A 14,761-nucleotide genomic window follows, 5' to 3' on the forward strand; every position below is an offset into this window, starting at 1 on the left:
GCTTCACAACATACTGAAGTCTCAAAAAAATATGTGGGCAGGACTAGTGGGGGTAAATTCTACACAGTGGAATGAATGTTTTATTAGCAACACAAATCAACATCCCAGTTCCTCACATATTCAATCACCTGCTGAAATGTTTCCAATAGATTTCTATCTCCAAAAACAAGTATTTTTGTTTCAAAGGCTTTAGAGGCCCCAGGTAACCTGGTCTCCATATCCCTCCTGGCCTCAGCTGCTATGTTTCTCTCCTCTACTCACTTCTTTTGTGCTATACATGAACCCTGCCACACCCTGTGAATTGAAAAATGGGGATCCAATGCAAAGTTAATAAATCACAGATAGCTACAATGATCTTTCTCTGGGACAAAGTTCTATCCACATGATAGTCTTTGAGCCTTGAAATAGAAATTATGAGCAAATTATTTGTAACAATATTCAAAGTAAATTATAAATACCAGTGGGATGATTAAATCAAATTTTGATATTACTAAAATTTACTATATTTGTCCTAACCTATTATTTAATAAAATGCAGGTGCCTTTAAAAATTGAGTGGTCATAACAATACATAATTTGAGATTCAAATATGTTCAGATTTAAGTCAAATTGACATAAATGAAAATAAAATTCTACCAACTAAAATATATAAAAAGTTACTGAAAAAAAGTATTATTACAAGATGCAGAAATGTACACTTCAAAATATACTTCAAATACACTTCAGTTCCTCTGGAAAATTTAGAATTAACTGTCAAAGTAAATTGCTGAATTGAATCTCAATTTCAAAATACTCATTCCTGATATGAGCATTCCCATTTATCTGCTTCACTGTGGTCATACAATACAGCCACAAAGAGACATTAAAACCTTTATTTCAGCAGTATAAGCCAATGTCATTAATGTTAATCTATTAAAAAATCTTTAAACTCTTAAAATTTCATCAGCGACACAATGTCTATACTCAAAGTAAAACATCTCTCGGCTTTAACTTTCATTTGGTGGAAATGAGGCATGTTTCTAAGCTGATACAGTAAATACATTTATCATCTATATATGTATTCAACTAGATTCAGCATTTAGCCAAGGCCAAACATGACTTTAAATTTTCTTTCAGAAAGGTTGAAAAATATTTATATTTTTTGATACTTCTCTTTCTGCTTTCTCTTTTTCATATCGATATATACCTTCTTTTAAATGGTTACAGTCATTAAATACTTCCTCATTTTTCTCTTTTAGGAGATAATGTTGCTTTTTCCTTTCAAGAAACCGAATATTAATTATTATCTTGCTTTTGTTATGTTATCAGCTTTCTTATGCGCATGAACTAATTGCTGTCGAAGCTGCATTTGACACTGTATTCCACTTAGGTCTCTTTGTGCATCTTTTAAAATCAATGTATTTTCTCTTAGAGCATCTCCTGCATAATTGAGATTAAGTTTTAGGCTTTTGGAATTCCTTTGAGCTTCAGAAAGTGATTGATGAAGCTTCTAATTGTTATATATTATATTATTCATATCAGCATTCATTTTTCTTGCACATGAGCATCTCCTGCACTCTGGAAAGCAAGTTCTTAGTTTTTTCTTTTCTTTTTTTTTTTTTAGGGGAGACAGCATCTGACTCTGTCACCAGGCTGGAGCACAGTGGCACAATCTCAGCTCACTGCAAGCTCCACCTCCCAGGTTCAAGCGATTCTCCTGCCTCAGCCTCCTGAGTAGCTGGGACTACAGGCACGTGCCACCACACCCAGCTAATTTTTGTACTTTTAGTAGAGACAGAGTTTCACCATGTTGGCCAGGCTGGTCTTGAACTCCTGACCTCAGGTGATCCACCCGCCTCAGCCTCCCAAAGTGCTGGGATTATAGGCATGAGCCACCGCGTCCAGCTGGTTTTTTTGATGTCATACTTGGGTCATGGTCTTGTATAGCAGAAGCCAGTCTAGGATGGTATGATTCAATTTCTGTCTCCAGCATTTCTTTGTCTTGTTTTTCCCTCAATTTAGAAGTGAGCATTGTGTTCTCAGTTGTCAGAACTTTAAGCTGCCCACTATACTGAGATGCCCTTTTTGTTAATGTTTTTTCAATTTTAGGATCATTTGAAGTTAGGCATTCTTTTCTTTTAAAATATTAATGTCCTCAGAGTATTTATTTTCCTTCTCCTCCTGTTGATGTTTTAGTGTGTCTGTTTCCAGTTTTAGCTAGCAATTTCCTTTTCCAACATGCAGTTTTCATGTAAGATCATTTTCATTTTTGTAAGTATAAAAAACCTAAATAAAACAAAATAAACTTTTAGCTAGCACTCAAAAAATGACATATCATAGTTCCTCTGAAATTAAAAAATAACTTGTATATTTATACAATGAAAGGGTTTCCATATGTAGGTATCAGCTGAAGAACCATTGAATCAAAACATCAAATGCTACAGAGCATAAATTCCCCAAAGTTTAAACATTTATTTGAAGACAGTGAATTCATAAAAGTAAAAATAAACGACTAGAGAATTTTTAAGAGCCTCAGAATTGAAAAACATTTTCCCTGAATTACAACAAATTCAAAAGCATAAAACAAAAGACTAATCAATTTGGCTACATACGCAAATTGGGTTTACACTCTGATGTCTAACCTATACAAGACCCCGTACTAACAGCCTTAGTGCTGCATATATTTAGACAGATAAAATTTCCTGAAGCTCTTTCAGTTCCTTTTTCCTGAGAATATTCTATAGATATTCTATTTAAAAAAAATAGGGTTAATTTTAAGAATTATATTTTATGAATGTTTGGTAAGTTGGGTCACTGTAACAAGCACTTTTAGTTATCATAATTCTGAAAGGAAAAGATTAAAAATATAAACAAGTTGTAGGATTTTCTCCAGGTCTTCTGAGTCTACATCCAGTACTTCTCCACCAAATCCAGTTAATTCTACTAGATAAATATGTACATATAAAAGAAGTCTCTTATTTCAAAACAAAAGTGATAAAAAAGATAAAATTTAGAGAACCCTACTTAGAAAAACATGAGCTTATTTACTATGGCAAGAACTTTTGTTTCCTCTTGATAATGTTTGAGTCAGTATTAAATGTTAAATAGGAAAAATACACTAAACTATGTTGCTAGGAAAAAAAAATACTTACCAATAAATTATCACTAAGTATATGGTAGGGATTCTTGTTGTTTTCAAAAGCTCTTTGTATTGAAATAAGATGCTGTGTGGATATCATAATTTATAATAAATAACAGTAGCTACAAATGTAACAGTTAATTTTAAGACAACATTTTTTGTTTGATTTAGACCTGAATAATACATACAAAATCAAAGGGATATTAAAAGTAATATTAGTAAATTTAAAGTAAATTAATCACTTTTAATTAGAAAGTTAAAAGTAATATTAGTAACAAAAACAAGATGGTACTGGTACCAAAACAGATATATAGACAAATGGAACAGAACAGAGACCTCAGAAATAACACCACACATCTACAACCACCTGCTTTGACAAACCTGACAAAAACAAGCAATGGGGAAAGGATTCCCTATTTAATAAATGGGGTTGGGCAAACTGGCTAGCCATATGCAGAGAGCTTAAACTAGATCCCTTCCTTACACCTTATACAAAAATTAACTCAAGATGGATTAAAGACTTAAACGTAAGACCTAAAACCATAAAATCCCTAAAAGAAAACCTAGATAACACCATTCAGGACATAGGCATGGGCAAAAACTTCATGACTAAAACACCAAAAGTCATGGCAACAAAAGCCAAAATAGGCAAATGAGATCTCAATAAACTAAAGAGCTTCTGCACAGCTAAAGAAACTATCATCAGAGTGAACAGGCAACCTACAGAATGGGAGAGCATTTTTGCAATCTATCCATCTGACAAAGGGCTAATATCTAGAATCTACAAAGAACTTAAACAATTCATGAGAAAAAACAACCCCATCAAAAAGTAGACAGAGGATATGAACAGACACTTCTCAAAAGAAGGCATTTATGCAGCCAACAAACGTATGAAAAAATGCTCATCATCACTGGTCATTAGAGAAATGCAAATCAAAACCACAATGAGATACCATCTCACGCCAGTTAGAATGGTGATCATTTAAAAGTCAGGAAACAATAGATGCTGGAGAGGATGTGGAGAAATAGGAACGCTTTTACACTGTTGGTGGGAGTGTAAATTAGTTCAACCATTGTGGAAGACAGTGAGGTGATTCTTTAAGGATCTAGAACCAGAAAAAGCATTTGACCCAGCAATCCCATTACTGGGTATATACCCAGAGGATTATAAATCAAGGATCTAAAACCAGAAATACCATTTGACCCAGCAATCCCATTACTGGGTATATACCCAGAGGATTATAAATAATGCTACTATAAAGACACATGCACGGCCGGGCGCGGTGGCTCACACCTGTAATCCCAGCACTTTGGGTGGTCAAGGCGGGTGAACCACAAGGTCAGGAAATCGAGACCATCCTGGCTAACACGGTGAAACCCCGTCTCTAATAAAAATACAAAAAAATTAGCTGGGTGTGGTGGCGGGCACCTGTAGTCCCAGCTACTTGGGAGGCTAAGGCAGGAGAATGGTGTGAACCCGGGAGGCGGAGCTTGCAGTGAGCCGAGATCATGCCATTGCACTCCAGCCTGGGCGACAGAGTGAGGCTCTGTCTCAAAAATAAATAAATAAATAAAACAAAGACACATGCACACGTATGTTTATTGTGGCACTGTTCATAGTAGAAAAGACTTGGAACCCAAATGCCCATCAATGATACACTGGATAAAGAAAATGTGGCACATATATACCATGGAATACTATGCAGCCATAAAAAAAGGATGAGTTCATGTCCTTTGCAGGGACATGGATGAAGCTGGAAACCACCATTCTCAGTAAACTAACACAGGAACAGAAAACCAAACACCGCATGTTTTCACTCATAAGTGGGAGTTGACAGTGAGAACACATGGACACAGGGCAGGGAACATCACACACCGGGGCCTGTTGGGGGGTTGAGGGGGCTAGGGGAGGGATAGCATTAGGAGTAATACCTAATGTAGATGACTGGTTGATGGGTGCAGCAAACCACCATGGCACATGTATACCTATGTAACAAACCTGCACATGCTGCACAGCTACCCCAGAACTTAAAGTGTAATTTTAAAAAGAAGTGAAAAAAAAGTAATCTTGATGAAATAAAGTTAGAAATGTAAAATTTTTAAGAGAGATTGATTTATCTGATTTGAATTGTTTCTTACAGTCTTCAATTCCATGTCTTGTATTCTGAGAGTCCATTCAAGTTGTTGTTTCTCTTCTCTTTCCTGTGTTGCTCTTCGATTCTTTACAATTCTTCCCTAATTTTTTCATTTAATGTATCAGCATTTCTTCTCCTTTCTTCCTCTTGGTTTAAAGTCAGTCTGCCATTAAATATTCCTATCTTAAAATTCATTTCGTTAGAAAATACAATTCACTGTGAGATCTACTTCTTCATATATGGATTTGTTATTCCAATAAAATTCCTATATCCTTGAAATTTTTTTCCTTTCTATTTCTCAGATCTCTTCCAAGTGACATATATACTTGAAAAATACTGAGAAAAGAACATCTTCTACTTAGAAAGGTTCTGTTACTAGTAACTTCAACGACAGTTATGGAAAAGAATATTAGAAGCTATTCAGTAAATTTATAAGTTGAAAATTATTTTTTAAAAATATCACACAATCAGCCAGGCGCGGTGGCTCATACCTGTAATCCCAGCATGTTGGGAGGCCAAGGAAGGCGAATCACCTGAGGTCAGGAGTTAGAAACCAACCTGGCCAACATGGAAAAACCCCATCTCTACTAAAAATACAAAAAATAGTCAGGCATGGTGGTACACACCTGCAATCTCAGCTACTTGGGAGGCTGAGGCAGGAGAATCGCTTGAACCCATGGGGCAGAGGTTACAGTGAGCTGAGATCATGCCTTTGCACTCCAGACTAGGCAACAAGAGCAAAACTTCGCCTCAAAAAAAAAAAAAAAGAAAAAAAAACACACATACACACAGTCAAAATTACTCCTTAATGAGGACAGATCATTTAGAGTTAACTGATTAAAATGACATTACTTTCTATAAACAAGTTTACAGATTCATTAGACATAAATGTGGCAAGTAACCCTAAAAATAATTTTAATATTAAAATCTGAGACTAGGATAAAGAGTCTAATATCTGTTATCTCATATACCTTTTGTTTCTTTTTCGAGTAATACTTTAAATGTTATGTTGTTGTTTATTATATATTTTATCAACAAATCTTAAATATCTTTTAGAACAAGACAGAATATAATAATTAAACAATGAAAATAATATGTATTTTTAACATAGAACTCTGAATTAATTTTATTTATGTAGAAGAGCAAGATATGTTGAATAAACTAATCATACATTACTCTATGTTTTCTTTATATTCCATGCATATTAAGATTAAAAGTGCAGGCTGGGTGCAGTGGCTCACACCTGTAATCCCAGCACTTTGGGAGGCCGAGGTGGGTGGATCACGAGGTCAGGAGATCAAGACAGTCCTGGCTAACATGGTGAAACCCTGTCTCTACCGAAAACACAAAATAGCCAGGCGTGGTGGTGGGTGCCTATAGTCCCAGCTACTTGGGAGGCTGAGGCAGGAGAGAGGTGGAGCTCGCAGTGAGCCGAGATGGTGCCACTACACTCTAGCCTGGGCAACAGAGCGAGATTCCCTCTCAAAAAAAAAAAAAAAAAAAAAAAAGGAAAAAAAGATTAAAAGTGTATAATTAAAAAAATAATTAGACATAAAAATTGTGATTTAAATATGCATTTACTTATCAGTAGAAGTATTCACAGTTAAGAACTTGTATTATTTAAAAGAATTTGACACTCTGCAAAACAGAGATTTTTTTTCTCCAGCTAAACCTCAGAAGGTAAGTCAGCTATTACATAATGTGTCCTACATACTTTTAGTATAAATAGTTGAAAGATTTATTTAAAACTAGGATGTCATACCTCACACTGCAGAGCTCTTGTTCCCATTTAACTTTTTGGTTCTCTAACTGCTATTTTATTTGTTTGGCTTCTGATAGTTCCTTTTTGTAGTACACAAAACTTATTTTTCATTTGTTTTATTTTTGCTGTATGTTGTTCACAGTGATATTTTTTCAGTTCCCTTGCTGTTTCACAAGAAGGAATTGTGTCCAAGAATTTGGATAGGCAAATTGAATCCATCTCAAGGAGGAGACAGAAATAAAGTATATTAGTACTTTGGGATATAAAGGACTGCATATTTTAACAATCACTAATTCATACACTGAATATATATTGATTGCCTACCATGTGGAAGGCATTATACTAAGCTCTGCAGATTAAACAGAAAAAAACCTCTGCTCTTGTTTAGCTTAAAATATACTGAAAAACAAAGCCCCAGACAAGTGACAATTATAAATTCAGATAGATACTATAAGAAAACAGATTGCTAAGAATGAGATCTATACTAGGCCCACGGAAAATTCTCCTGAGGAATGTATGGCTACACTGAGGAATAAAGATTGAAAAGGAAGCAGTTGAGCAAAAGGGGATGGAAAGCATTTTAGCCAGTCTGTGGCACGTGCTGAAATGCTAGTGTAGTCCGCCTCTAGCCAAGAGAGTACAACAGACACTGATTTTTCTTCTTAGTTAAAATAACTAAAAACAAAACATGCAAAATACATTAAACAATGTTACAGACAATGGACAGTAGGCAAAGAAGATAATGATCTTTGAAAAACACACACAAAAATGGAAAGCAGGCCGGGCGCGGTGGCTCAAGCCTGTAATCCCAGCACTTTGGGAGGCCAAGACGGGTGGATCACAAGGTCAGGAGATCGAGACCATCCTAGCTAACACAGTGAAACCCCGTCTCTACTAAAAAAAAAATACAAAAAAAAAAACTAGCAGGGCGAGGTGGCGGGCGCCTGTAGTCCCAGCTACTCGGGAGGCTGAGGCAGGAGAATGGCATGAACCCGGGAGGCGGAGCTTGCAGTGAGCTGAGATCTGGCCACTGCACTCCAGCCTGGGCGACAGAGCGAGACTCCGTCTCCAAAAAAAAAAAAAAAAAAAAATGGAAAGCAAACCTTTCGAATGTTTCAGCTTCCTACCTTGACAGAGATTCCAAGATATGACACAGGAATTAAAAATTGAGGTGGGGTCTACCAGACTCTCTTGGCTACAGTGATGAAGCTCAGAGTCTGGTAAAACCAAAGCCGACAGCCACCTGGAACCAATTTTTCAACTGGAAACCTGATGTCCACCTGGTGCCTGATGTCCATTTGGAAACTGGAGTCCACCTGGGAACTGGCATATGCCTAAGACATAGTGTCGAGCTGGTGTTTGATGTTCAGTGTTCACCAGGCTCCAGGTGGACACCAGGCCCCAGGTTGACACCCAGGCTCCAGGTGGACACTGGGCCACAGATGAACTCCAGGCCCCCAGTGAACATCAGGCCCCTGGTGAACATCAGGCCTCAGGTGAACATGAGGCCCCAGGTGAACACCCAGGCCCCAAATGGAAACCAAAACCCCAGACGTCCAGGCATTAGACCCCATGTGGACATCCAGGCCCCAGGAAGTCATCAGGCCCCAGGTGGACATTCAGACCCAGGTTGACACCCAGGCCTCAGGTGAACAGCAGGCCAAGAATTCCAGGCCTCAGGTGAATAGCAGGCCCTAGGTGGACAGCAGGATCCAGGTGGGACACAAGGCACCCAGGTGGATACATAAGACCCTGGTGAACATCAGGCCCTATATGGACACCCAGGCCCTAGAAGGACACCAGGCCCCATGAGGATACGAAAATTCAAATGGACACTAGGCCCCAGGATGAAATCAGGTCCAAAGAGGACACCAGACCTCCAGTGACAACCTGGCCCCAGGGGGCTATGTGGGCCCCAGCTGGACAGCAGGTACCAGATTGACATCCAGGGCCCAGGTAAACACCAGGTCCCAGAAGAACAACAGGTACAAGGTAGACATAAACCCCAGGTGCACACCAGATCCCACGTGGATATCTAGGACCCGGGTGAACAACAGGCGCGAGGTGAAAATCCAGTCTCCAGGAAGGCACCAAGCCCCAGGCAGACACCAGGCCCTAGGAGGACACCAAGATACAAATGGACATCAGGCCTCAGATGGACACCAGGCTCCAGGTGGACATCAGCCCCTAGGTGAGTATCAGGCCCCAGGTGAACACCCAGTCTCAAGGTAGACGTCAGACCCTAGGTAGACAGTAGCCACTGGGTGAACACTGTGCCCCAGGCAGACACCAGGTCTCAAGTAGACACCCAGTCCCCAGGTGGGCACCAGAGACCAGGCAGCCTGATAAGACTCCAGGTGGACACCAGGCTGCAGGTGGTACCAGGCTCCCAGCTGATACCCAGGTCCAGGGGAACACCCAGGCCCCAGGTAGACAGCAGGAAGCCAGTGCACCCCAGGCACCCAGGTAGACACCTAGGCCGCTGGTGGACATCAGGCCTCAGGCTGGATACCCAGGCCCCAGGTAAACACCCAGGCCCCATATGTCAGGTCATTAGGTCCCATGTAAACAACTAGGCCGCAGGAAGTCATCAGGCCCTGGTGGACACTGAGACCCCAGGTGAATATCCAGTCCCAGGCTGACACAAAGGACTCAGGTGCACACCAGGCCCTAGGAGAACTCCAGCCCCAGCTGAAGATCAATGCCCCAGTTGGATACCCAGGCCCTAGCTAACTACCAGTCCCCAGGATTCTATCAGGTTCCAGGTTTTCATCAGGCCCCAGGTAGATACTAAACTCTAGGTGGACGTCAGCAAATGCCCAGGTCCCAGGTCAAAACCAGGTCCCTGATGAACACCCTGAGCCCAGGTAAACATGAGGCTTCAGGTGGACATGTGACTCTAACTGCACATCAGGCCCTGGATGGACACCCAGCCCCATAGGGATACCTAAACCCCTGGTGAATATCAAGCCCCAGGTGCACATCTGGGTCCCAAGTAAACATCTAGGCCTCAGAAGTCCAGACATCAGGCCCCATGTGGAAATCCGGGTCCCAGGAAGTCCTCAGGCACCAGGAAACACTCAGGCCTCAGTTAGATATCCAGTCCCAAGTTGACACCCAGGGGCCTAATGTCCACCTGGAGCCTGGTATCCATCTAAAGCCTGCGGTCTACCTGGGGCATTATTATGTCCCTTGAAGACTAAGTATCCAACTAGGGCCTGATTTTCACCTGAGGCCTGGGTATCTGCCTGAAGTCTTGGTATCTTCCTTGGGCCTGAAGTCCATCTGTGACATTCTGTCCCACTGGGGCCTGGGTGTAAACCCGGTGCCTGATGTAAACCTCAAGTCCAGTGTGCACCCAGCTGGGACCTGACGGCCACCTGAGGCCATATATCTACCTGGAGCCAGGGTGTTCACTTGGGGCCTAATGCTCACCAGGAGCACCTAGGCCTCAGAAGTCCTGACATCAGGCCTCATGTGGAAATCCGGGTCCCAGAGAGTCCTCAGGCACCAGGAAACACTCACGCCTCAGTTGGATATTCGGTCTCATGTCAGGTGACAAAACAAGTCTTAACAAATATGAGAATATTAAAATAATACCAAGTGTCTTCTGAGAGCACAATGTAATAAAACAATAAATCAAAAATAGCAAACAGGAAAATTCGCAAATATATGGAAACCAAATGACACTCTCTTGAACAATCATAGAGTAAAAGAGAACATCAACAGGATATTTTTAAAATAGCTTGATATATACAAAAATGCAAAATAAAATCATCAGAATTTATGGAATGCTGCGTAAACATTATTAAGAGTTTATAGCACTGAACACCAACATTTTTAAAAAGAAAGAGCTGTATAAATCAATGCAACTTTACAACTCAACGAACTAAAATAAACACAAAGTCAGCCAAAAAAAAAAAAAAAAAGAAAAGAAAAGGAAATAATACTGACTACAGCAAAAGTAAACAAAGTAGGGAGTAGAAAAACAAATAGAAAAAAAAATGAAACAAAAATTGGTTTTTAAAAGATAAATGACATTGACCAACTCTTAGATAAAACGTTAGAGTACTCAAATAGACAAAATCAGCAATTAAAGAGTAAATGTTGCAATGCATAACACAGAAATAAAAAAGATCACAGGGGATCTTTTGAACAATTACATGCCAACAACTTGGATAACCTGCCATATTATGAACAATTATATGCCAACAACTTGGATAACCTGGAAGACATGGATAAATTCTTAGAAACATACAATTTGCCAAGACTTAATTCAAGAAGAAACAGAAAGCCTGCACAAACCATTAAGAAAAAGATGAAATCTGTTGTCAAAAACTCTTCAACCAAGAATAGCACAGTACCAGGTGGCTTCATGGGGAAAGTCTACCAAACACCCAAAGAACGAACATCAACCCCTTCTATAACCTTCAAAAGATAGAGGAACAAACACTGTCAAATTCGTTTTGTGTAGCTTGATTCCAAAGCCAGGAAAAGGAAATGCAAGAAAAGAAAACTACCAACCATATCCCTGAACAAAGCTGGAGCCATTGCACTGTCTGATCTCAAAACGTACCACACAGCTGTAGTAATCAAAGTGGCACGCTACTGGCACAATAAAGACATATGGACCAATGGACAGAATAGAGGACCAAGAAATAAAGCGACACCTTTACAGTTAACTGATCTTTGACACAGGTGTCAAGAACACACAATGGGGAGAGGACAATCTCTTTAACAAATCGTGTTGGGATGACTGGATATACACATGCAGAATAATGAAATTAGACCCTTATTTCACCTTATATTTCACAAAAATCAACTCAAAATGCTTCAAATACTTATGTCATACTTGAAACTGTAAAACTTCTAGAAGAAAACATGAAGAAAAACCATCTTGGCATTGGTCTTGGCAATAATTTTCTGGATATTACATGAAATGCACAGGCAACAAAAGCAAAAATAGGCAAACGAGATTATGTCAAACTACAAATCTCCTGCATAGCAAAGGGAACAATCAAGAAAACCACAAGGCAATATTAAGAATGGGAAAAATATTTCCAAACCATATATCTGATAAGGAGTTAATATCCAAAATATATAAAGGACTTACGCAATTCAGTATCAAAAAAAAACTCAATTAAAAAATAGTCAAAAAGACTTAAACACTTCTCAAAAGAATATATTCAGATGGTCAAAAAGCACATGAAAAGGTACTCAAAATCTCTAATCATTAGGGAAATGCAAACAGAACAAAAATTGAGACAGCACCTCACACATGTTAGGATGACTATTTCTAAAAAGAGGAAAGATATCAAGCATTAGAGAGGATGTGGAGAAAAGGCAAGCTTGTATACTGTTGGTATCCCATTTATAGGTACAGTCATCAGAGCGGATCAAATTCAGTGAAAAAAGAAAACAAATCATGAATCTTGAGTCCTTTTGAACCACGTATTTAAAGTTTTAGTTTTTTAAATCATGAAATATAATTTTTTTTAGTAGCAGTACCTTTAATATCTGATATGAGCAATCTCACACAAGGAGAAAATAGTAAATTACATCTAGCAAACCACCACTGATAAAAGAGAATAAAATTGTACCATGTCAGGCTCATAAAATAAAAACACGGTTGCCATGAACATTATGAATATAGTAGGTGTGAGATAAGCTACTGCATTTTTATTCTTATTGTCATGGCTGTGGGTTAGGAGTAAGAATCCTGCATTGTCGGACATGTACCCGATCCCCTAATCCTGGAGACAAAACTCTGTGCTGGCCATGATACCTGCAGTGAGAGGCGCCCAGTACGACTGTGCAGTGGCGGTATCAGGTGTGGATTCCTCAGTGGGGTCCCTGCCAGGGTGGCTGTGCTCAGAATTCAGTTACGTGTGCTAGGCTTCTTGATTAAGTATTGATGGCGGCAAAGTGTGTTTGTTTGAAGCTTAGGCAGTATTTCAGCATCACAGCCCGTACGTTTTCCTATGCATTAAAAGAACCACCAGGTGATAAGCTGCTCTCCTTTGAGGGCTTTCATAACATAACAACCTTTTCACCTTTTGCCTGTGTATCAGCTTTTCCTTCCTAATAACTCACCTCAAAACTTAGTGTTTTAAAACACCTAAAATTGACGTATTAATAGCTCACAATTCTGTAACTCCGCTGGGTGGTTCTTTGGGTGACCTCGGATATGCTCGTTCATGTGCCTCTAACTAGTCGGCTTCCAGAGCAGCTCAGGGTTGGTTGCGCCAGGGGGCCTTACCTGGGGTGGCTGCTCCAGGCTCCATGGGTCTCTCAACATCCCCGGGCTAGGCTGGGATTGTTCCTATGGTCTCAGAAGGGCTCCAAGAGTTGTCTCTGAATAATGAAATCTCCCAGGTTTTCTGGCCTGGTCTCCATCTTCTATTGTTACCGGAAGATTGTAAGGAGGCTATAGCTTCTCTAAAGAGGACCCCGAGGCAGGACGCCACCATTCCTAGTGGCTACCCCTGGGATTCCCTCGTCTGACCTAACTTGCTGGGATGGCCCAGCCTCGCCTGAACGCCGACCCTGAGCATGCGCAGGCAGCAGCACGGCCTCGCCCGCGCCCACCTCCGGGCCCGCTGCGGCGCCCAAACAGGAATGACTGTGCTCATTTTTCAGCTGAAAAATAAAATCTAAGTTTCAGTGAGGCTGGAATTCGTTCAGCGCGATTGTTTCAAAATGTAGAGAAGTTCTCCACAATAGATGTTTTCTTAAGTCATGGGCTGTCTTCATAATGACATGTTGAAAAACAACATCTATGCGGGGCGCTTTGGCTCACGCCTGTAATCCTAGCACTTTGGGAGGCCGAGGCGGGCGGACCACGGGGTTGGAAGATCGAGACCATCCTGGCTAATATGGTGAAACCCCGTCTCTACTAAAAATACAAAAAAATGAGTGGAGGCGGGCTCCTGTAGTCCCAGCTACTCCGGAGGCTGAGGCAGGAGAATGGCGTGAACCCGGGAGGCGGAACTTGCAGTGAGCTGAGATCGCGCCACTGCACTCCAGCCTGGGCGACAGAGCCAGACTCGGTCTCAAAAAAAACAAAACAAAAAAATCAGAACAGTTCAGGTTTTTGGGGGGTCAAATGATAATGAAATTTTTACCTGATTGTCTCACAGTTGGATCAGTGATTCTCTGGGTCCATTCTATGGCTAAACAGACAAGCTTAGAAACTGACAAATTTCCCACATTGGTTCACTTACCTAACTTGTGTACAGATGGTTTTACCAGAAGTGGACCCTGATTCATGAGTAGCTGCTAGTAGTTGGCTAGATGATCAGGGAATTGGAAGGAAGAATATTAAACGACGGATGATGAGAGGATAAGTTTTTTCTTTTTTGTTTTGTTTTGTTTTGTTTTTTTTTTTTCAGGCAGAGTCTCACTCTGTCGCCCAGGCTGGAGTGCAGTGGCGCAATCTCGGCTCACTGCAAGCTCGCCTCCCGGGTTCACGCCATTCTCCTGCCTCAGCCTCCCAAGAAGCTGGGACTACAGGCACCGCCACCACGCCCGGCTAATTTTTTTGTATTTTTAGTAGAGACAGGGTTTCACCATGTTAGCCAGGATGGTCTTGATCTCCTGACCTCGTGATCCTCCTGCCTCAGCCTCCCAGAGTGCTGGGATTACAAGAGTGTGCCACCTCTCCAGGCCAAGGATGACTTCTTAAAATAGACACAAAGTATGAAAATACTTGTATCCCAAGTAAATTCTTATTAGAGGGAATCCACTG

The 14,761-nt window shown here is 40.5% G+C and overlaps 1 pseudogene; it reads right to left on the reverse strand.

Moving 5' to 3' along the window:
* Positions 1-1,070: 1,070 nt before the first annotated feature.
* LOC100427064 (ankyrin repeat domain-containing protein 30A-like) lies at positions 1,071-7,233 on the reverse strand (annotated as a pseudogene).
* Between the last annotated feature and the right edge of the window lie 7,528 nt (positions 7,234-14,761).

This window comes from Macaca mulatta, chromosome 10 (genome assembly GCF_049350105.2).
Source record: "Macaca mulatta isolate MMU2019108-1 chromosome 10, T2T-MMU8v2.0, whole genome shotgun sequence".
NCBI classification, from domain to species: Eukaryota; Metazoa; Chordata; class Mammalia; order Primates; family Cercopithecidae; genus Macaca; species Macaca mulatta.